This window comes from Uloborus diversus, chromosome 10 (genome assembly GCF_026930045.1).
Source record: "Uloborus diversus isolate 005 chromosome 10, Udiv.v.3.1, whole genome shotgun sequence".
Taxonomy (NCBI): domain Eukaryota; kingdom Metazoa; phylum Arthropoda; class Arachnida; order Araneae; family Uloboridae; genus Uloborus; species Uloborus diversus.
This window is the reverse complement of record NC_072740.1, coordinates 137,725,114-137,748,652: the sequence shown is the minus strand read 5'-3', so window position 1 is coordinate 137,748,652 and position 23,539 is coordinate 137,725,114. Positions and strand designations below refer to the sequence as shown.

Sequence of the window (23,539 nt, the reverse complement as noted above, 5' to 3'; positions counted from 1 at the left end):
CTGTTTCAAACAGAAAAAGAATTTTCCTAATCGGTCCAGGTGTCTTCTAGGAATTGAGGAGCATAGTACATAAAAAAATTCCAAGGATGTTTGTTACGTAGTATTGCCATAACTGTAAACTAAACTGACGGCGTCATGAAACATTAAATATAGAATACTTGTCAAACTTTAGAAATTGGACACCAGTTACGATATATTTATTAAGGAATATAAATTGAATCGTCGGAAGGGGGGATTTTTGTCTTCAATTCCCCTTGAATTGAACACTAAATATATTTCAAAAATGAAACATTTAAAAAAAAAACTTTAATGACTAAATGAAGCTATTTATTAGCAAAAATTTTTTTATATGAAATTAATTCACCTGTTTTCGTAGCAAAATACATTTAATTTATTGATTTGCTACATGAGTAATAAATACATTTGTAAGACTATAATTAAAATTAACAGGCGGGAACCGTGAAAATCAAATACCCTGATGCGTGAGAATTAAATATTGTTCAGGGCAAGATTCCTTCGTCGGGAAAAAATGTACCATTCACGCCAAAACCACGTGACCTGTGACATATCGCGCAGCTGACAAAAGCCAGTCTACGTAGCCACTAGAGGTGGGCAATGTCGTATTTTTGAATGATCCGTTCATTAGAGGTTTGTTCATTCTTTTGATTCGTTCATTTAACTCGTTCATTTGAACAAATTCATTCATTCAATAAAATAAAGTTGCAGGTGACCTTGCTGCACAGTACATTCGAAATGTTTCGTAATATCAGTAATATTTTTTGAAGGAACAATAACTAAATCCATCTTAAAGTAAGAAAATATGCCTTTGAAAAATGAATCAAAAAAACTTGATTCCATTCCAAAAAATCGCAGGTTCCATTTTATCGTGTCAAAAAATTCAGAGTTATTCAATTTTTCCGGTTACAGAACTATACATATATTACTACTTATAGACCATGTATAACGGGAAAAGGTAATAACTAATATATCGGTACTTCAGTCGGAGTACCAGATAACTTAAAAAAAGGCTTGCCTAAAAATATTAGGAAGCATCAAAATATACCGAAGTACCGATGAAAATTGAAAAAAAAAAGTAAAACTTTTTTAATGGGGGAAAAAAATAAACAGTAATAATACTTACATAAAATACACTGCCAGCTCAGTCACTTTCCTATGCCGGGCTGATGAGTGCTAATAAGCACGAAACTGCAGTCCTCGGCTGGAAATGACTGAGCTGGCGGTGTATTGCATGCAATTCTGCTTTAGCCCTGGCTATTGGGCGGTAATTTACTGAGTAATAATACTTATTAAAAATTTCTGGATATTGAATGTAAAATAAGCGAATTGGAAGTTGTCAAGCGAGTTTAAAAAAAAAAGCCAAATCAATATAGATGGTAATAGATAGGGAAGTTTTAGAAGAGAGACAAAAAGAAAGATAGTTTTTGAAAGAATTTTGGCGACAGCGTGAGAAGGATTTTAGCAGTTGTGTGGGACAGGAAGTTGAATGTCCAAACATGTTGTTAGTGTACGTGAAATACACCGCCAGCTCAGTCATTTCCAGCGAAGGACTGCAGTTTCGTGCTTATTAGCACTCATCAGCCCGGCATAGGAAAGTGACTGAGCTAGAGATGGAAAACCTCTTAAGGAAGCCAAGAGTGTGAAACAAACTGGTAGCTAATATAGAATTAGCAGACCAGACGAGTGACCGAATCAATGGTCAACCGAACCATTGCTTCGGTCACTCGTCTGGTCTGCTAATTCTATATTAGCTATCAGTTTGTTTTGCACTCTTGGCTTCCTTAAGAGGTTTTCCATCTCCAGCTCAGTCACTTTCCTATGCCGGGCTGATGAGCGCTAATAAGCACGAAACTGCAGTCCTCGGCTGGAAATGACTGAGCTGGCGGTGTATTTCACGTATTTCTGCTTTAGCCCTGGCTAATGCGCAGTAATTTACTGAATATACCTTGCCTCGCGTTCAATCTTCGAGTTGAACCGAACCATTGCTTCGGTCACTCGTCTGGTCTGCTAATTCTATATTAGCTATCAGTTTGTTTTGCACTCTTGGCTTCCTTAAGAGGTTTTCCATCTCCAGCTCAGTCACTTTCCTATGCCGGGCTGATGAGCGCTAATAAGCACGAAACTGCAGTCCTCGGCTGGAAATGACTGAGCTGGCGGTGTATTTCACGTATTTCTGCTTTAGCCCTGGCTAATGCGCAGTAATTTACTGAATATACCATGCCTCGCGTTCAATCTTCGAGTTGAACCGAACCATTGCTTCGGTCACTCGTCTGGTCTGCTAATTCTATATTAGCTATCAGTTTGTTTTGCACTCTTGGCTTCCTTAAGAGGTTTTCCATCTCCAGCTCAGTCACTTTCCTATGCCGGGCTGATGAGCGCTAATAAGCACGAAACTGCAGTCCTCGGCTGGAAGTGACTGAGCTGGCGGTGTATTTCACGTATTTCTGCTTTAGCCCTTGCTAATGCGCAGTAATTTACTGAATATACCTTGCCTCGCGTTCAATCTTCGAGTTGAACCGAACCATTGCTTCGGTCACTCGTCTGGTCTGCTAATTCTATATTAGCTATTAGTTTGTTTTGCACTCTTGGCTTCCTTAAGAGGTTTTCCATCTCCAGCTCAGTCACTTTCCTATGCCGGGCTGATGAGTGCTAATAAGCACGAAACTGCAGTCCTCGGCTGGAAATGACTGAGTTGGCGGTGTATTTCACGTATTTCTGCTTTAGTCCTGGCTAATGGGTGGTAATTTACTGAATATGTTGTTAGTGTAGCTCAAACAAGTTACACAAAACATTACTAATGGATACATTGGAAAATTGCAAATGAACTGCAACGGTTAAAGAAAAATGGTGAATAAAGCAGAAAGTAAAAAGGTTCAAATAAATATAGTTTACTGCACTGAGAAAAAGGGAATTTGAGATTGATTGATTGTTGAAAATTTCAAAATGAATGCATTTTTTTTTTAATTGGTGAATTCCAGTAAAAAGGGGGCATGACACTTGAATTTTTAAAATTAATATTCTGCCACTTGCCATATATCTTCAGAAATAAATGAATTTCTTGAATCTTAACCAGCGTATCCCATATAGTTTGATGACTTTCTGAAAATCAAGGGCAAAATCAAGTTTTCTCTGTGTGTTTACAGAACAAAAATCTATTTTTTGTTACATGCTGTAATTTCAATAAACTTGTTATCAGAATATAATATTTAGAATAACTTTTGTCTCTTGAATGTCTAGTTAAACTTTTTCTTAAATAATTTAAAATTTCTTTTTTTTTTCTTTTTTCAACCATGAAACAGGCCTATTTCTAAGGTGACAATTGGATATCCTTCTGTAACCTAAATACTACATCTCAATTAATTCACCAAAAACCTACTCGGTATAAGAGCAAATGCTTTTTTTTTTTTTCACGCTAAGCAGCATTATGTCCCTTGTCATTGAGGCATACTTGTGATTTGATAGATATTTTATTTATATGGTTTTTAATGATAAGGAAGGACAAATAAAGTATGGTAACAGAAGGATATTCATCTATAAGCTGATACAGGGTAAAATTTTAGAATACTAGTGGAAAACAAACTATTGTTTAAAGTTAGTAATCACATTTAAAACATAAGTAAATAATATTTGTACAAATTATGTGTGCTTTAATTTAAAAAATATATATATTAACTTTTTTAAAAAAATGCTTCGTGATTTTATTTCTTCTATTGTACGTGATGAAAATCATGAAAACTACATTGAAAAATTCCTAAGCGTGTGAAAATCATTTTGCTATGAAATGTTTGTGATATGACAAGCCAATTTGAGCAGAAACAGTTGCTTACAAACTTGATATTTATTTTGGAACAATAGGGGGACCCGGGATAAAATGGGTAGCTGGGGTAAAATGGGTATAGCTGCATTTTTCTTGATTTTATTCTACTGGACAACATTTTTGGAAAATAAAAAATTATGATGAAAATGTGTACATATCTGGCAGCATTTTGACCTTGGGGAAAAAAAATCTAACTACTCATTTACCAGGCTTAGCAACTGTTGTATTTTTCAGAACACGGAACAATGCGTTTATAGTGAGTGATAAACTTCTTTCGAGAAAAATTTACAGGAAGAGTTTCGGAAGTTTTTTATTTGGATTTGATAAGAAAAGAATTTTTCTAACAGAAAACTCAAAAAATAAGTAAATTATAATATTTACAAAACTTTTATAGTACTTTTAGTTGCATGGGGTAAAATGGGTATAGCCAACATTTTCGAGTTTAAAAAATTGAATGTATGAAGATTAAAAATCTTTGCGAGACAGCAGTTAGATATTTTTCATGTTTTAAACTAAAAATATGCTTTTTAAGTTTTATAAATAAGTACTCTGCATTTATTTGTTTTATGTTTTTAATTACATGCTTACATTACTTATGCTGATTAGTACTTAAAGGTATATTTTTTGATTACTATCTGATATAGTTCATGATTACTGTAGGTTTATTATGTATATGGTTCGTTGCTACACTTTATAAAACATAGTAGGTATTGATAGCTAATATGCTGTCTTTTAATTTCCTTTTAAAATCAACACTCTTTTTCTCTCTATGCCCAGAACATAATCTAAGTACAACCTCACACACAATCACAATAGAAACCTCATGCCTCAGAGCAAAGTTGTACTGAATAACTAAATTCTCCTGCAGTACCTATTGGTTCACTGCCGTTTTTAACACTGGTAAGGCTGTGAAAAATTAGAAAAAAAAAAATAGTACAAACAAAGGTGGGAGAAGTTTTAATTACAGAGCAGGTGGCTGCAAGATTGTACACAAACAGGCAAGAGACACAAACAAAAGCAGAAAAAATAAACAAATAAATAAACATTAAATAAATTTTAAAAAAAATTATGAAATAAAAATGAGAAACACGACTGCGTAAAAACCAAAAAAACTAAAAAGAAAAATGTATAAGCCCATTAGTTTAGAATGTATTAAGTACTACTGAATAACTACTCTGTTGAAATAGTTTTATAACCGTACACAGATAAGACAATTCATAAATTCAAAAGCAGAATAGAAGGATCAACAGTCGGAGCCCATTTCTTTCTGATTCAAGGAACTCCGAAAATTTGAATGGGCCCCGACTGTTGATCCTTCTATTCTGCTTTTGAATTTATGAATTGTCTTATCTGTGTACGGTTATAAAACTATTTCAACGAGTAGTTATTCAGTAGTACTTAATACATTCTAAACTAATGGGCATATACATTTTTCTTTTTAGTTTTTTTGGTTTTTACGCAGTCAGGTTTTTTGTTTTTATTTAATAATTTTTTATTTTACACTTTTTAGTTAACTTTCATTGAATTAGTTATTATGATTATAAGACGATACATTTCGCAACCTTGTCATTTCATTGAGAGTTTGTATCGTGAGGTTTATTAAGTAACTTGCGGTGGTCTAAGCTACTGATAATTAGTCCCTCTAGGGACCTAACTAGGCTTAAAGCTACATGTGCTTGACCTTCGGCAAAAATGCGTGAACTTAAGTCAACCACAGCACAGCTATGTAAACAGCCTGTATAACTCATGATGACGCAAAATCGGAAACGTCCCCCCCTCCCCCTGTCAATCAAATCTTTCTCGCAAAACTAAAAAAGCCTCTCAAGAAAGTACACATCGCGAAACTCAGACCCTTGAATCAAAGCAAAAACAATTGCAACATGTTAGAGATGAAAATCAAATTAGTAGACTTTCTTTCTTTTGGTGCTTATTGCACGGGTTTATTTTGATGAGGACTACAATCTGACTGTGTTGCCTTCGTTACGCATGATATATTTTTTATTACAGTACAGAATACATATAAAGAACACATGAAAGAATTTACATCAGGAAAAGGGGAAAGTACATCCGGAGTGAGGGTGTTTTGACCCACCGCCTCAAGTGAGAGAAGCAATCGCTTAGACCACTCAGCCATTGAGAAAACAATTAGTAGACTTAGTAAACAAAAAAATTCAGGCAGCGAGAAATAAATGCATTTGTGACACGCAGGTAGCGTGCGGCACAGTGTGCAACACCCAACGTGCGCCGATCCCCAACTGACAAAATGGCAACCGGTTTTTGAAATGGTACTTTTGATAACCATCATGTGTTTAGTGACACTCCCTAGGGTAAAACAAATCGATTGACGTAAGAATTACCAAAATTGGCCAAGGCGTTTAGCCTGTAGAACGCCACATAGAAACGGACATACATACATAGACTGATAAACACATTACCCTCCTTTGCGTCGAGCACGCACAGTCGAGTAAAAAGGACATTAACAACAATTGATAAAATAACTAATAAAGTAGAAGTGAAAATAGGGGTTCTCGTAGTTGTTAAACCCAGCCATTTGGAACTGGGCCGTTGCTAAATTTGTGGAAGAAGTCTATTCACAAATTCATAGGTTTAATCACTGAAATCTCAGCTGAAGGTGAATATACTGAGAAGTTTGCTACAAAATCATCTGACAAATTATCCTATGTGCTCCCCAAGAAAGATGACATTGATGTTGTGCAGGCATCACAAGTTGTAAAAATACTACCTCAACGAAACTGCAAGTCTTTGCCAATACACCTTTTGCTCATAAATTTGGTTCAGTAAACATTTTTTGTGGTTGTTTTGAATTAAAGTTTTTAACCCTTAATGCAATGAAACTCATTTTTTTTAAATTATCTCCATTAGTTACACTGTAGTTCAACTTTAAACACCATATACCCATTTTACCCCAAAGCATGGGGTAGAATGGGTATACATATGTAAAATAGGTATACCCTTTTACACTAAATTTAAAGCAAAAAGTTAACACAAACTATGTCTAAATTAGACCAAAGATATACAATGTATAGAATATTGAACAAAAACACGATTATATCTCATGATATTTAACTGCTATGGATCACTGAAATTAAAAAAGCTGTTTTTATACCCATTTTACCCCGGGTGACCCTACAATATTGAAACTGCTTTCCGATTTGTTGCCACACAAGTCACAGGAAAGGACTGTTGAGAGCATTGATTTAACTGTTAACTGTACTGCAGAGAGATCAGTAAATTTATAGATCAACTTTCAAAAAGATGGAGAAAAAAGGATCCAAAAATGTCCATTCTTATCCTGACACACAAAATATGCGCTATTTGAATCCTGTAACAAGTTATGTTATTGAATAAAGTAAGTACATTGACAAATTGGAGGAGATTTCACTTCAAAGTCAACGTACTGACTTTGAAAGTCAATAAATAAGGTTGAAAATGAAAATACAGCTGAATCAAAAACATCAAATCATGAGAATATACCAAAGGATTCATTAAAATTTGTACAAGTTTTATCAGTTGAATAGAAGGGAAAGAAATTAACAAAGAGCAATGTTGGACAGGTATTTCACATAGAAGATGAAGACATAGAAATATCTTATTTGAGAATGCATATAATAATGTCGGAATGATCTTTGTGTTCCCTGAGAAAGAAGATAAATGTTCTATGGATTTTGTTAAAATTATTGAGTATTTTAAGAATTCAGAATAGTAACAGATAACTCAGGCATTCGATATCATTGTTTCAGACTGCTGTATTAGCTGAATAAAAGTTTGTAAGTTGAAATTGACCAAGTGTAATTGCTTTTGACTTCTTGTCCTTTCGTTACCATTAGCAAATATGTAATTTATGTGTTTAAAATAATTATTTTTTTTTGAACTAGAGCTGAAATTGTAATGATTGAACAATGAACACTCTTTTAAGTGCCTTAATTTTTGCAGAATTTTCCCTTTTATAATTTGGCTGAACTTTTGGGGTGGATATGATAGCCTGAATATCATGTCCCAAAAATGTCCTTCTGTTACCGTTTTTTAAATTTGAATTTAAAAAAAAAAGTTACTAAGAAAAAAATCCTGGCTTTGGCTTTTTAGCAACTTAACATGATGTGTATAAAAGTCTATGCCTCAGTTTTTGAATAAATATGTATTTTGATGGGCTTACAGACAAAAATGCATCGATTTTTTTGTACAAACTGACCTTCCGTTACCGCTGGAATTCACCAAATGCGATTTTATCACAAGTGCATCAATACAATGTTCCAAACTGCTCACAGTTCAAAATAACGGTCGTTCATTTTTTAAGTGAACGAACATCAGAACTTTGGGTGGTTATCTGGTGTTCTTTAAGTAAGTAAACACCAGATAACCACCCCAACAGTGCCGGATAACCAGCCAGATATCCTGAAAAAATCTGCTGGATATCCTGTCCTTCGAGGACTGACTGGATAGTAAAAAAAAACAGCTGGATAGGCCAGATACCGGATGTCCGCAGGGGCGGATTTAGTCTATTCAAGGGGGTAGCGGTTGAAAACCCTAAAAGTGATTCCTCCCACCCAACCTGTCATGTAGGGGGGCAGGGGGTCATTTGCCCCCCTTTTATCCTGCCATCTTTTAAACACTAATTGCCCCCTATTGCCGTTCATGAACTTATCGTCCCCTTGTAGTGTCACATCTCCCCTTTGGGGCTATCACCCCCAGGGTTGGAAACCACTGTTCTAAGTCATAGCAGTGTATTATCATACCAGTATTATAGTGTAGTCCATGGAAGAAAAATGTTGGAGGACACTTATTTAAGTTCAAAAAAGGGCAGAGGGCAGAGCTTAGGTTAAAAAAAAGTGGGTAAGGCCTCCTTGACTACACTAACTGTCTAAACTTAATTCAAAGTAAATTTGTCAAATGTACTTGATTGAAATTAGTAGCAATTGCTAGTAATTCCTTCAATTCTATATTATTGGCTTTAGAAAATGACGGTCATTGAGGGGGCAGCCGCCCCACCGCCCCCCTAGTAAATCCGCCACTGGATATCCGGTGCATCCCTAAATTAAATAAATTGCTTTTAGCAACATATGGGTCATTTTCCCTAAACAGCGCAATTTGGACAGGGCAAGGAATGGCATTCACTGTGCCAGGGGAATGACACTTAGAGGAAATAATGTGTTTTACTGACAATATTATAATTTATGTGGGAAAAGGAAACACTACTTTTATGAAATTGAAAAAGATCCAATGTCGTGGTGTCCAAAAAGTAGTTATTGTGGTTATTTGTTTCCCTTACATTTTACAGGGGAAGGACGACAGGGGAATGACAAAAATTAAAGTCAACTTATATATTGTCATAACTGCAAACAACAAATATCAATGCCACTTAAAGTAAGGGGGGGAAACTCTATGCAAACAAAAGTCAATCATTCATTGAGCGATTATTACAAAATTAAATGAATTATCAAAGACAGGGTAATGACAGTCATTAAAAATACCTATCAAGATTTAACTTGAGATCACCCGAATATACTCGACACTGTGTATTTATTCAAAAAGAACTATTAAGATTATTTCTATGATGAGACCAGAATTCAAAGATTAAATTATGAGTTAATACAACTATTACCAGGTGTGAGAAACATTCATTCCATTCCTAGACAGGGGAATGACAAAAAATCAAAGGACATTTTTTACTATTTTTTTTAAATAGTGCAAACCTTGAAAGGTTTTTATTTTTCTATTTTACAACATTGCATAACACTTGTTAAGAGGTTAAACAACAATTTCTGTAAGGTGGAGGTAGGGACACACAGGGGAATGACATTTATCCTATCAAAAAATTATTTAAATGTATAATAATAATAATAGAGTGTTTGTTTTAACTTATTTTACAAACATAAAAACATGTTGTTAAAGCATTCTAGAGGCAATTTTATTTCTATACTAGTTAGTTTGTTATTTTTGGAGCAAGGACAAGAATTTAGCAATTTAGAGAAAATGACCCATATAGTACGTCAACTTGATGAATACGTACCTGTGTAGCTGCTTCCATAGGTAGGAAAGCACTGCCATGCGTTAGCGTTACCACTCTATTTCACAGGGTCTCGGGGAGGGCCGGTGGGATTGAGAAAGGTATGTTCTGTCTTGAAACGCTTGATTAGTGATTTGAGCCTAACTTTGAAATTAAGTTGTGCACTTAGAATTTAATAAAGATATATATTGTAGATACTCATTTTGTTTAGAATTTTAATCTCTACAAGTAATCTGCTGATATGTATAGCCATTGGAAAAGTTATTTTTGAGATATTGTTACATTAATGAAAAAACAGGTGTTTTTTGTCACTAATTTGGGTGTAATGGCTAAAGCTCACTTAGTAGAAGGGGGAAAACTTAGTATGGTCATTTCAGATCAATGCGGCATAGCTTCAAGCAATTTCCAGCTTACCACCAATTACCTCCGTATTCAACTTTCCAACCACTGGGCTATTTTTATAAAATACAGTCCTACCTCCATATATCGAACTTCCACATATCGAAATTTTCTATATAATGAAATCCCAGCAAATTTCTATGTTCAATACATAGAAAAATTGTTTCTATAAATCTCTATATATCGATTTTTTTTCGAGACATTCGTAGATTTTTTTCCCTCTTTAGACTGTTTGTCTCATGAAAAATAAAGGTTACGGAAGAAAATTATGTTCACTAAAGGTTGCTACGAAACTCATAAGGAATCTGGGGCGGACGGGTGTGTAGATAGGTCGTTGTTTCGTTCTAGAATTCTTAAATTCCCTCAAGTTTATTTCAACTATCTTAGTTGTAACCAGTAACATTGTAAAATCAGTTTCAAGTCATCCCTTTTGTCTGTTGATTATCGTTCCCAGTCGTTTTAGCTGCAGTAAAAATCATTCAAGTTAAGTAGATTAATTTTTTACTTTTCTCTCGATTACATTGTTAAAACGAAAATCTCCTAAGGTTGCGGATCAAGTTGAATTGCCAAAAGAATGAAGATGTATGAAGGCGCAAAAATGTAATTTCTGTTATTTTTTTAATTATCAACTTTTATTTAATCCGATGCTCGTATAAATTAGAAATTAGGTTTCATACACGAAAATTAGCTTTAATTTTAATGTTTTAGAAGATTTTTAGGATAAAATAAGATTGTTTCTATACATCGAAATTTCTATATATCGAATTTTTTTCCGGCAATTTGCAACTTCGATATATGGAGGTCCGACTACAATTTTTTCATTTTTTTGCAGTTTTTGATGCCAGAAAGGAGTGGTTAAATATTCAAAAACAAAATCAATAAAATATTTTATGGACACTTACTGGCTCATTATGTAACATTTCCATTTTATTCCAGTAAAATATTTAGTATTTATTTTTAAAAAAGGAATTTATTTAAAAAAAAAAAATTACAAGAAATGATTTTTCTCTCCTTTTTTTTTTTTTTTTTGTGTTTCTGTGTCAAAGGAAGCCGGCTAGATACTTTTCAATAGCCAAGAAATTTTTTGTTACTACGAATTAGCTCATTATGCAACTTTTGCTTGCATGTTATCTAAAAATGGGTTTCCAAAAAAAAAATCTAAATTTTTGCTTATTTTACCCCACCCTAGTAAACAATAGAGGATTAATTATTGCTGATATTATTTCCACATTGGCAGATACTTCCAAATGCATTCCAACAGAGTGACCATCTTCTTTGAGATTACGTAAATTTTATAAATAATTTAAAAAGAATACTTACTCATTATTAAACATCATTTATCAAACCTTTATGATTGTCTAGAGTCTGGAAGTTTTAAGAAATATATAGAATCCTTACCTAATGCATTTTTTAAATGTACAAAGTTTTCCTCATCAATGTTTTCAGAAGGGAGCACATTTCAGGGTTTTCCAATGCCAGACCTCCCAATGAGCTCAAAAAAGTTGCGATCAAGTCATGATTGTGCTACTATTTTGTAATTTGGCCACATGATCTCAAAGCAATAATAAAATACATTGATTCACGACCAGACAGTTTGTACTTCAAAAAGAAAGAACAAATAGATATAACTTTTGCAGCGTAATCCCTTTTCAACTTTTCACATTTGATCTTCAAATGTTCAAAAGTTGAAAATAAAGTTATGGATCTTTTTAATTTCGTAGAAACAATAAAATGCTTTCCATGTGTTTCTCCTTCTGATGAAGGAGAAAAAAAATCAACTTATTTTCTTAATACAAAATTTTTGCTGACTGGATGCTAAAAACCATTAATCAGGTACAAAGAAAATTGAGATATTTTTCAAGAAACGGTGATTTTAAAAAGAACAATATTGGAACTGAAATTAGATAACAAATTTTCTCATTTCATACATCTTCTGTTCCTACTTCAGAAGCTATCTGCGAAACATGTGGATCTAATACCTACAAAATTTTTTTAAAACAACCCTATATAAAAGACGGCAATGATATTAATTGTTGGTACAATAGACCAAAGAATGTTTGTTTCAAGTGATGGGCCTCCATCTCAGGGGCAGATCCAGAAATTTTTGTAAGCGGGTCAAGTTTCAATGGATATCGTTATTATTCCTACGTAAAAAAGTAGCACAGGGGTAGAAGTGACCGACTTATCACACATAGGACATTTTCCACAAAAAATATAGGACAAATATATGACACATTATATGAATAATTTTGCTATGAAAAAAAAAATAATACATTTCATATATTATTTAGTTATTCTTAACAATTATTTTGTTTAAAAAAAAAACTCAAACAAAATTATAACTTACATCTGAAATGACTTTCCTGCAGTTGAAAGAAAATTTTTAGAGAAAACAGTGTACTTTATAGACTAAAAAATTAATCAAAATTTGAACAAAGATAATTTTATTTTTTTCTTTCCCACTCATGACTCAAGTACTAAGTCCACTTTTACATCTAAACTGAACCCTTTACCATTTGTATTAAGAACAAACAGAGCTTGAGAAGGATCCTTCTGATGTTTTTCAGAGTTTTCTTTATGCTAGAATGTTTTAGCATGCAGCCTCAATTGCGAAAATCCACTATTGTTACGGGCACTGAACAGTTGCAAAAATGGCAAAAAGTGGTAAAATCATCTTTTCTTTTAGTGCACCATGCACCAAAATTTGTACAATTAATGTCCTCCTGGTTCAACCACTCCACATGCAATTTTGTTAAGTGATGCGATTTTGCCATTATAATGCCACTTATTACAACAAAATATGTTTTAACATCATAATGAACTAACATTCCACGATCCCAAAATTCCACAAAAAGAAAAGATTGCAAAAAGAATATTAGAACATCCCGATCAGAAAATGCACTGAACACAAAATATTCCAACGAAAACCATGATGGAAAACAAAACAAACGGCTGTTGCCCCCCCCCCCCCCCCAAATGCAAAATTCTAAAACCAACTTCAAATTTAGTTCTCCAAACTCCACCCATTATAGAGTGACGTCTCATTGCTGCAGCCAATGAGAGAAGATGTCTGTTGCAGTTGAGTTTTTTAATTTCAAATTCGTTTGGGAACGTACTTTTAGTGTAAAATCCGATGTCAGAAAGTTTATTTAGTTCCTTTTAAAAGATGTATAGGGAAAAAAACAGGAATATAGGAAATATAGGACGATTTTAGTGCTTTTTTTGGAAATATAGGAATACTTCAACCCCTGTAGCAGTTAAGCAGGGTTGTCCATCATTCCATGCATGAGAGTGTACCGCCTCATATGCTATGGAGTACCCCCCCCCCCCAGTCAAAACCCATTCAAACTACTTCCCCTCCCCCTAAATTTTCAATGCTGCAGCTTGAGCCAAGGATCATATTCCCTCAAATTTTCATCGAAAATCACATTCCTTTCGGCAGATATGCTGGTCATGTTACCATAAGCCTTGATTATACGAGATTACATCTATAAATAGTAGGAAAAAGCACACGTGACATGCAAATGTGGTTTGAGGGGGGGGGGAGGAGAACTGGGGAAAAAGTTAAGCTCATTAGATAATTTTTTTGAAAATGAACAAAGAAATCAAAATATTAATACCTCAATAAACAAACCCAGTCAATTCTTTGAATTATGACGCGCTAAAAAGAACTACCTTACAGAACCGAGCAAAAAAAAAAATGTTGACATTGATTCCATGTACTATTTTTTCGGACCTAAAGAGTTGAAGTTTAATAATAATCATAATGAAATTCTTCTCACAGGGGAGTCAACTGACCCTTTGACCCTCCCCTGAATCCACCCTTGTTCCATCTGGACATAATTCTTTAAGAAAACATCTTAAAGCTCGACTATTACCAATGCATCGACCATTTTTCCTTATGCATTTTATTCATACACAGCAAATATGTCTAATTACTTAACATCAAAAGTAATTCATAAAACAATGAATTCCATGCCTTCAAAATAGCAAATAGCCCACTGCAGGAGTCTACAAAGATTTTGCTCTAATTGGCAAATGATTTCAGCTTTTAATCAAGTGAATTGAAAATATTTTGAAATGGCACAACAGACACCTTCAAACAAATATTTAAATCACTTGACTTTCGTATTATTTTCCCCGTATGAATAACGAAGTAGAGCCTATTTCAGTTCGATGCTGGTCTGTTATTTTCATTTTTTTCAGGGAGCGGGGAGGGCATAAACTCAATGAAAAACTTTATCGGAAAATCACCCCCACTTATATGTAAAAATATTAGTTTTTCAAAGTAAGGAGGGCCATTGACCCCCCTCTTCCCAAAACCCTCTAAATGCTTGTGTTCTACAAACCTCACCGGTTGACGGCTGAGTAACCGCTTGCCAACCACAGCGTTCTTGAGAGCTATCGGTTAACTGGTTGCTTCCAATGGCATTTTATGAGCCTCACCGGTTGATCTACCGGTCAACCGCAACTCTAGCTGGTTGATTGGTTGATGGAACCACGTGACATTTTTGACCAATTATATGTATTTTTCAATTGCGTGTCATTCGTCTGCATCATGTCTGCACAAGTAGCCGATGATCAACCGAAAGCGTTTGATAAAGTATTGGTTTGTGAACAACTGGTTAGTAACCGCTGACGTCATTGCTGCCACGTGGTTAACCAACCGTTCGCTACTGGTCGTGCTCGTCGAACGTAAGTAATGATGGGCCTGGTCTCAAGGGATGGTCTGATGCCATTGATGTGATTAAAATTTAAAAGTATTGCAGTACATTATGTATGTACTACTTTGTAGTGTGTCCCTTGTATTAAAGGATTTTTGTTATAAAATTCTGAAAATTTAGGCCTTTTGCCAGACCAGAAATATTTAACCCACAGGCTTGAAATTTTATGCAGCAGCTTGTGTTAATATGTTACAAAATTCTTGCAGTAAAGCGTAAAGTTTTGTTTAATTTAAAATATTTTGCAAATTTTCTCTTTATTTGATCTTTTACCAAAAATCTCAAAAATTCAAGTCTCTTGCCAAAGCAGAAAACTCAGAGTCACAAAATTTTGCACAGTATTTAGTGTTAAAAGTCACAAATTTTCTGCACTAAGGTTAATTTCCGCCAATGCTATTGAGCATGTGAAATCTTGTCAGCCAGTAGACATCCAAGTTAATAGGATTAAGAAACGTTCAGTAAAAGAAACCACAAAATAAATGTTTTTACAATTTAATTATTTATTTGATCTTGACAACTGACAATAAACAAAACAAAAAAAAATTATAATAATGTATTTTGAATTTTAATAGCATTTACAAATGCATTGTAGGGGAATATGGGGCAAAGTGAAACAATCTTTTTACATCCGAGATGAGAATCATATTTCATTCTTTTTTCATGCTAACTTCGCTTTATTAGGATGCAAATAAATGAAAAGTTTCTTTATTTTTGTAACAACCCTTAAATTAAGTTTTTAAAGAGGAATTCCATTTTCTTTTATGAGTCGCAAATTAAAATGCTGAATCGATGGTTTATTTTTATTTTATTTATTTTGCTTCAAACTGTGTCCAGATATTAATGACAATTTTAACATAGGACTCTAAAATGCAATTCTATAGTCATTTTATCAAAAATATTTATTTTACAAGCCGTTTCTATACTCTTGATGCCTTCACCTTGAGGATTGCAATCTCTTTGCATCCACTATGGGAATCTTATTTTTCAAATTTTCGATGTTTAATACGCATTGTTTAGAGGTAAACAAATAAAATATTTTATTTTTGTAAAAATCACGGAGTTTATGAGTTTTAAACGAAATTCTGAGCAATTCAACACATCTTGGCCTGAATTTCTTTGTTACTATTATTTTAAATACTATATATAAACATTTCTAGTATAATTTAACATGATATAGAATGGTAAATAAACATTGATACTTGAGGGGTACCTATCTCCCAGAGAGCAATGCTGCCTCCCCCCCCCCTCCCGAATACTCGAAAAACACTCAAGAATGATATTCCCAACAGAAAAGCGGGAAAACACTCAACTTTAAGTGTCAATGATGCAATTTGCACTGTCTCAAAATTCTGAAATTTCGTTCTTACAACAATTTTGTTTTCTATATTTTGTGGAATTATTTGATTTTACACAAAAAACGAACCCGTGAAAAATCCTGGACAGACCCCTGTTGTTTCAAAATGTTGATTTCGTTTCACTGGTATTTTTCTCGAATTCACTAAACAATCATTCAGATTACAGATCTGAGATAAATAGAAACACCAACTATAAAATTTTTATATTAACTGCACAGAAATAATTTGAATTTTAAATTTTGGCCAAATCTATCAATATTGTTGAAGAAAAGTAAATAAATAAGGAAAACTGGGTCATTTTAATAAACACGGAAACGTTAGTTAAATGCTTTTTGAAACACCAAAAATGGCAAAAAAATACCTTGTTAAAATAATCCTAAAAGAAGAAATGAACAAGAACTCACTGTAAAAAAGTAGAAACTCTGGGAATGTGCAATATTTTAGGCTACGATGCATTGGGTAAAAAAACGTTAGAATACTGAAACAAATATTAAAAATATATACACATAAGAAAAAACATTAGAGTTATACAGGAATGCACACCAGGGGCGGGGGACAGATAAAAAAACCTAATTCATCCCTGCCGATTCAAAGCAACCAGATTTTACGTTTTTCTTTATTTCGTTTCCCTTTAGGTGAACGATATAATTCTGCCCTATTCACGTACTTAATGGCACAATAAGTAGATGCTAAAATGAACAAATAAATAAATAAATAAATATGAACTTGAATAGCGAGAACGCAATGTTAAAAGACCGGTAGGCACTCAGATTTAGGCCCCAAGACATAAAATGATTACCCGTGTTATCGGTCACATCCAATAAGAATCGGAAACGACACCAGACAATAGGGGAAAACGATGTCGCTACTTATACTATGATCGGTACTGATGTGATATCCCCCCCCCCACATTGGGTGACATCCGATTTTTTACACAAAATTGAAATATTTTTCTTGGCAACGAGGAGATAACTTTTTAAGCATGGCATCCCTAACTAAACTAACCTGTGTTTGGCAACCCAAAGGCAATCTTAGATCTGTTCAAACTTGTTTACCTGCCTGGTAGCAGAAACTGTGAGACGTGAGACATGCGTCGCAGATTTTTCAGCGCCCTGCAGATAATTTTACCAAAACACAAAAGGAAAGAAAGAAAAAATAATAAATAAATGAAAGAAAAAAAAAGTACAACTTTTGGCAAAGATCGTTTTTTGACCAGAAATGCAATGGATGCTTCAGCATTTCAGTTCGAAACACAGTCGCCATATTTGGTCATAAATCGAAGTATAGATAAAATGCTTATAAATGCCAAAGTTTTCAAAAACAAATCAGAATTGGATGTTTTATTTAACTGAAAACTAATGAAAATAACTCAAATGTGCTGCAAATCTTTTTTTTTCTGATTTTTTTTTAAATATTTTTTTTTTTTTTTTTTGAGAAATGAAAAATTTTCTATTTAAAATTTCACGATATCCCCATTGCTTTGAATGCAAATGCGGTAAAAACTTTTCAAGTAAAGTGTACTCTCATGAGGTTTTTTATTTTAAAATTATTTTTTTGCAACAATTTCAAAAATTTATACCTTAATTTTTGGCGTTGTCGCCATGTTTGGGTCATTCCCAAGATGTTGGTACACAAGACTCTTTAAGTGCCTACGTTTTCATATACAAAAATTGTATGTTATTGCAATGAAAACTTGAAAATTATGCAAAATGTGCCATTTTTTTTCGGATAATTCTTAATTATTGTCTTGAGAAATGCAAAATTTTATCTTTAGAATATTATCTTATCTTCATTGCTTTAGAGGCTAATGTGCTAAAAACTGACTATTTCGTATAATTAATTGTAGTTTTTTAAGGATTTTGAATTTATTTCTACTTTTATGCAACAAATTCAAATACAAATACACAAATACAAATGTGACGACCAGCAACAGGCTCTGGGCCCAGCTAGGCTGGTCCTAGTCAATTAATTAGTCCCCAATGAAGATCAATGGCCCTCTTAAAGCTATCCACTCCCTTGCTCATTACCGCCTCTTCCGGTAAGCTATTCCAAGTGCCCACGACCCTGCTAAAGTAGTAGTTTTTCCTGATTTCCAAGTTAGCCTGAGATTTAAATAGCTTAAAACAATAACCCCTTGTCCTGCTTTTCCCGCAAAAATTTAATCCATTTACATCTTTCATTTTGATAAATTTAAATAACTGAATCATGTCCCCTCTGACTCTCCTTTGCTCCAGGCTATACATGTTAAGCCTATTAAGTCTGGTATCATAATCTAAATCTGAGAGTTCCCTTACTAATTTAGTTACCCTTCTTTGAACCCTTTCCAATACAAAAATATCTTTCTTCAGATAAGGCGATCAAAACTGAACAGCATACTCCAAATGAGGTCTTACTAAACTCCTATATAAAGGCAGAAGAACTTTCTTAGATTTGTTTGAAATAGATCTATTGATGAACCCAAGCATTTTGTTGGCTTTGTTACTAGCAATACTGCACTGTTGACTAAACTTGAAGTCCTGATTTATAAAGACACCCAGATCCATAACATTTTCTGCCTGATTTATGACTGAACCCTGTAAACGATATCTCATACGCTTATTTCCATGACCTAAGTGTAGCACTTGACATTTCCCTACATTAACTGCCATACCCCATTTATCTGCCCACTTAGTAATATGATCTAAATCCTCTTGCAGCTGTTTTACTTGTTCTTCATTTTCGACAATCCCCATAACTTTTACATCGTCAGCAAAACAATTCATGCTTCCAGAAATATTTTCATTGATGTCATTCATAAATATAATAAACAAAAGAGGACCTAAAACTGATCCCAGAGGAACCCCACTTAAAACATCACTCCAATTAGAATGATTTCCTCTCACAACTACTCTTTGCTTCCTACCAGTAAGTCAATTTCTAACCCAAAGTAAAGTTTTTCCTCCTATTCCAATGTCAGCTAACTTGCTGAGAAGAGCAACATGCGGTACCTTGTCAAAAGCTTTTTGAAAATCAATATAAACAACATCCACACATTTTTTGTTATCTAAAGCTGAGGTAACCTTGTCGTAGAAATGCAATAAATTAGTAGTACAGGATTTGCCTTTCCTGAAACCATACTGCAAACTAGTCAACAGACTATTAGTCTCTAAGAACATCATGATCTTAATTTTGATCAAAGTTTCGAAAATCTTACAAATCACCGAAGTCAAACTTACAGGTCTATAATTCCCAGCAATACCTTTAGACCCCTTCTTGAAGAGTGGCGTTATGTTAGCCAGCTTCCAGTCCTCTGGCACCGTTCCCGAGTTATAAGAAGCATTGAAAATATTCAAAATAATATCCACTAATTCCTCTGCACATTCAACTAAAATTTTTGGATAAATATTATCTGGTCCCGGAGCTTTAGTTGCTTTAATCTTTTTCAAATGAAATAAAACCTCCTCCCTGGAAAATACCAAATCCTCAAGCTGTATAATAGCTTGTGTCTTGTTAGTGTCAACTGTTGAGCTACAAACTGTTGAGTTTCAAAAATCTATTTATAATCATGAATTTTTCGCTTAGACGTCATGTTTGGTCATTTGCAACATGGAAATAGACGAGACTATTACTTGCCTAAGTTTCCAAAACCAGAATTAGATGTGAACCTCAATACAAACTATTAAAGATAACATAAAATGTACAATAAATCATGTTTTTTTTTTAATTATTTTCATGAAAAATGTAAATTATTATCTGCACAATTGTATTTGATCATCATTGCTTTGGAAGCTTTGCCATAAACTAAAACACTCATCTAAAATTCAGTTTTCTGCCAACTTCTCATAAAAGAGTCAAAATGAATAAATAAATAAATTAGTAAATTTACTAATTTATTTATTCATTTTTTGAAAAAAAAAATTCAAAAACCTATCTTAGTGCGTAGAGTTCTAAATTTATTTTCATGAAAATAGTGAAAATTGCCCCCCTCCCCCTTTTATACTTTAAAACTCGGCGACAGTAATGACCACTAAGTTTTTTGGGTCTAGTGGCCACTGGCCAGTTGGAATATTTCTGAGTCTTAGCCTTTACAAGGGACTTGTGTATTTTATGAAAACTTAAAATAAAACTAATAAAAATGCTGCAGATTATTTTCAACTCCCCAAAATAGTGTCACAGACAGAATAGAAAGTTTCTGCTACTGGGTTCACTTGTTAGTGGTCCACGTTATATAGATTCCTGTTTTTTCGTGCAAGACACCTTACAGGAAAGCTTATTTTGTGTTGGTTTAGATTCAGCAGTTGTGTTTTGATGAACAATATTAGAAAATCCCAGTTTCTTTAAAATCCACTTTGGGGTGTGTCTCGATAAGACGCATTGCATCATATGTTGTGTTTCAGACTGAGTGTGAGGATTTAAACAACAAAAACGTAAGTTTTTATTTTAGAATTAAAAAAAAAGCCTCCCACTTCCAAAATTCTTTATGTTTTTACAAAATCTTGAGGGTTTCTTGTAGTTTTTATCTTTATATTTACTGCATGTAAATTTATTTTACCAAACAAGTACAGTTATTTTATTCTAAAAGTTAATTCTAATCGATGCCAAGAACTATTCAAGCATATTCTGTAAATGTGCGTCCTTTAGGTACTGAATTTCTGAAAATAATTTGACTCTACGACTTCATAAAAATATGAAGGTGTTATTTTATGTAAACTATAGTAGATATTTTTAGTAGGTATTTTGAAAGCATTTTTGAATAGCAAATTAATGTATGGTAATTTTTATGTTTGGGATGTTTTGTATAGACATTTTTACTTTTCATACATTCAAAATTTGAATATCTAAGCTTTTTTTTTTTTTTGGCTGAAATAGTTATACTTTGGGGGTGTTTTCTACTTTAAACATCATATATTGAATCGCTTTACTCTTTTTTAGTAGAGTATGAGAATTGTTTTTGTTCAACTAAATGCATGTTGGAAAATAGCTTTTATTTCTATTGGTACATATTTCTTTGGTGAGCTGTGATAGTAATTTGTTAATTTAAGCCTTTTAAATACCTACTAGTAATTGTTCTTTGTGTACAAAAACTTTCTTGTTTCTGGTATTTTTGAAGCAAATATTTGATATGTTTTTTGCTGTGGTTTTATTTTGTTTTTATATATATTGTGTTCTAAAGTGTTTGATAATGTTTTTTATCTGAATTTTTCCTGTTGCCGCTAAAAAGCATTGCTAAGAACGATGTATGACATACGTCGTCCTACATCATTTTCTTGGCGACGCTTTCTTAGTGCCAACAGGAAAAAGTCGCCAAGGGTGGGGTGTATGACATCAGTTCCAAACAAAGAATTTCGAAAGTGGGAGGTTTTTTTTTCTAAAATAAAGAACTTACTTTTTATGGTATAAATCCTCACACTCACTCTAAAACAATACATCATATGACAATGGCACGTTTCAGATACACACCACATTGGAGTTAACTTTTAATTAACGTTCAAGTTTGAAGAAACTGGCATTTTCTAATGTTTTTACTTCAAAACACAACTACTGAATTTAAACTAACACAAAATAAGCTTTCCTGTAAGGTATATTGCTCGAAACAACACGTATCTCTCCTGCCTGAAGCCAAGTAAAGAACCCCAGTAAACAAATTTGAACAGCTCTAATATTGCCTTCGGGTTGCCAAACACAGGTTAGTTTCGCCAGGGATGCCATGCTTAAAAAATTATTGCCTCATTAGCAAGAAAAATATTTCAATTTTGTGCAAAAAATCGGATGTCGCCAAATGGGGGGGGGGGGGTATATCATATCTGTACCGCTCAGTCATCTTAGTCATTTTATTTAGCCCCATATTCCCCCACTTAATTTTTGTCCAATAAAGTTTATATACACCTATGCCTACTATTTCCAAGGTCTGAACTGGGAAAAAAGATGTGTCGCTGTGTCGGAGATTTTAAATTAAAAACATATTTCGCATTGGACTATATAACTGATCTAGAAATAAATCAAAATAAGGTCATGTCTGATTTTATGAATGTTAGTAGATTTATAGTGAAACGTTTTCTATTCAAAAGCATTGGCCTGACTTATTTTCTGCATATACCAGGGGGAAACACCAATTTAAGAGCAAACAAGAAAATGCCTTCCGTACATTATTTTTTTTAATTAACAGTATTTCCAAACAGTGGAGCAGAAAAAAGAATGTCTGAACAATTTTTTATTTTTTTTTACTGCTGTAAAAAATGTGCACTATTTGTTGAACAAAGAAACTGAAAAAAATCTAAAAAATTTTCTTAATTAAGTGAAAGGTTCTAGCTGATAAATTATCATTTTTTATTTCATTCAAAAGAAGAATCCTCCAGTCACTTTTATTCATCGATATTTTCAAAAAACATGTCCTCCGCAAAAACAGTTATCAGCGTTCAAACGTCCGCCATCTTTATTATTAACTGAGCGTTCAAAAAATGAACGTGGTTAACAATGCGTTCGTTAAGCCAGTGAGTTTTGCGCGAATTTATGAACGCACCCTTATAAGGAAATATCAATAATGACTTGTTCCAGCCCTTTGACATCTAAATCATAATGAGATATTTGTGAAACAATTAGTACTTACAACTTCGGGAGCTGCAACAGGTCAAAGAACTTGAACAAAGAACTTACGCAAAGCACATACACAAAGATTTTACCTCTAATGAGACACAAAGATGAAGAACAAATTGAAATTTAGCATAAATCAAACTTACTCAAAACAGCAAATTAGTGAAACGGGAAGGAAAATAAAGATGATTTAAACGGATTTATTTAATAAGAACGAAAGAAAAAAGCGCACGCTGACGCTGGTAATAAACAACGCTGACGGTTGCAGGTAAGCAACAGACATTTTTTAAAAGAGCAAAAAATGGATATGGAGGAAGCACACGTCTTTACGCAACTTGCTGACATGACATCACTGTAGTTATTAACTGTCGCTGAGAGTTCGGTCACGAAAATATTTGCGACTTACACAGGGATTCAAATGAAACACGACCTCTCGCAAAATTTGCAACGGCTCTCGAGCTCTCATAAGTTTGGAAAATCTCTAACAAGCAGAGCATTTTTTAACATAGGGACTACGCGACACCAATGTCGCCTAGTGAAAAATATTTCTCGCCTGGAAGATGCGAAATCAAACCACTGGGCGACATTGGAAAATCTAAAATTCGTTCATTCTCTTTTGTAAACGGATTTCAAA

The 23,539-nt window shown here is 33.6% G+C and overlaps 1 protein-coding gene across 1 annotated transcript in view; it reads right to left on the bottom strand.

The window, feature by feature from the left end:
• LOC129231516 (uncharacterized) overlaps positions 1–23,157 on the bottom strand; it is a 75,719-nt gene extending 52,562 nt beyond the window's left edge. Inside the window, exon 1 of the mRNA XM_054865853.1 lies at positions 23,052–23,157. The gene's annotated coding sequence lies outside the window, so the exon portion shown is untranslated. The remainder of the gene's footprint in view (positions 1–23,051) is intronic.
• Positions 23,158–23,539: the final 382 nt, after the last annotated feature.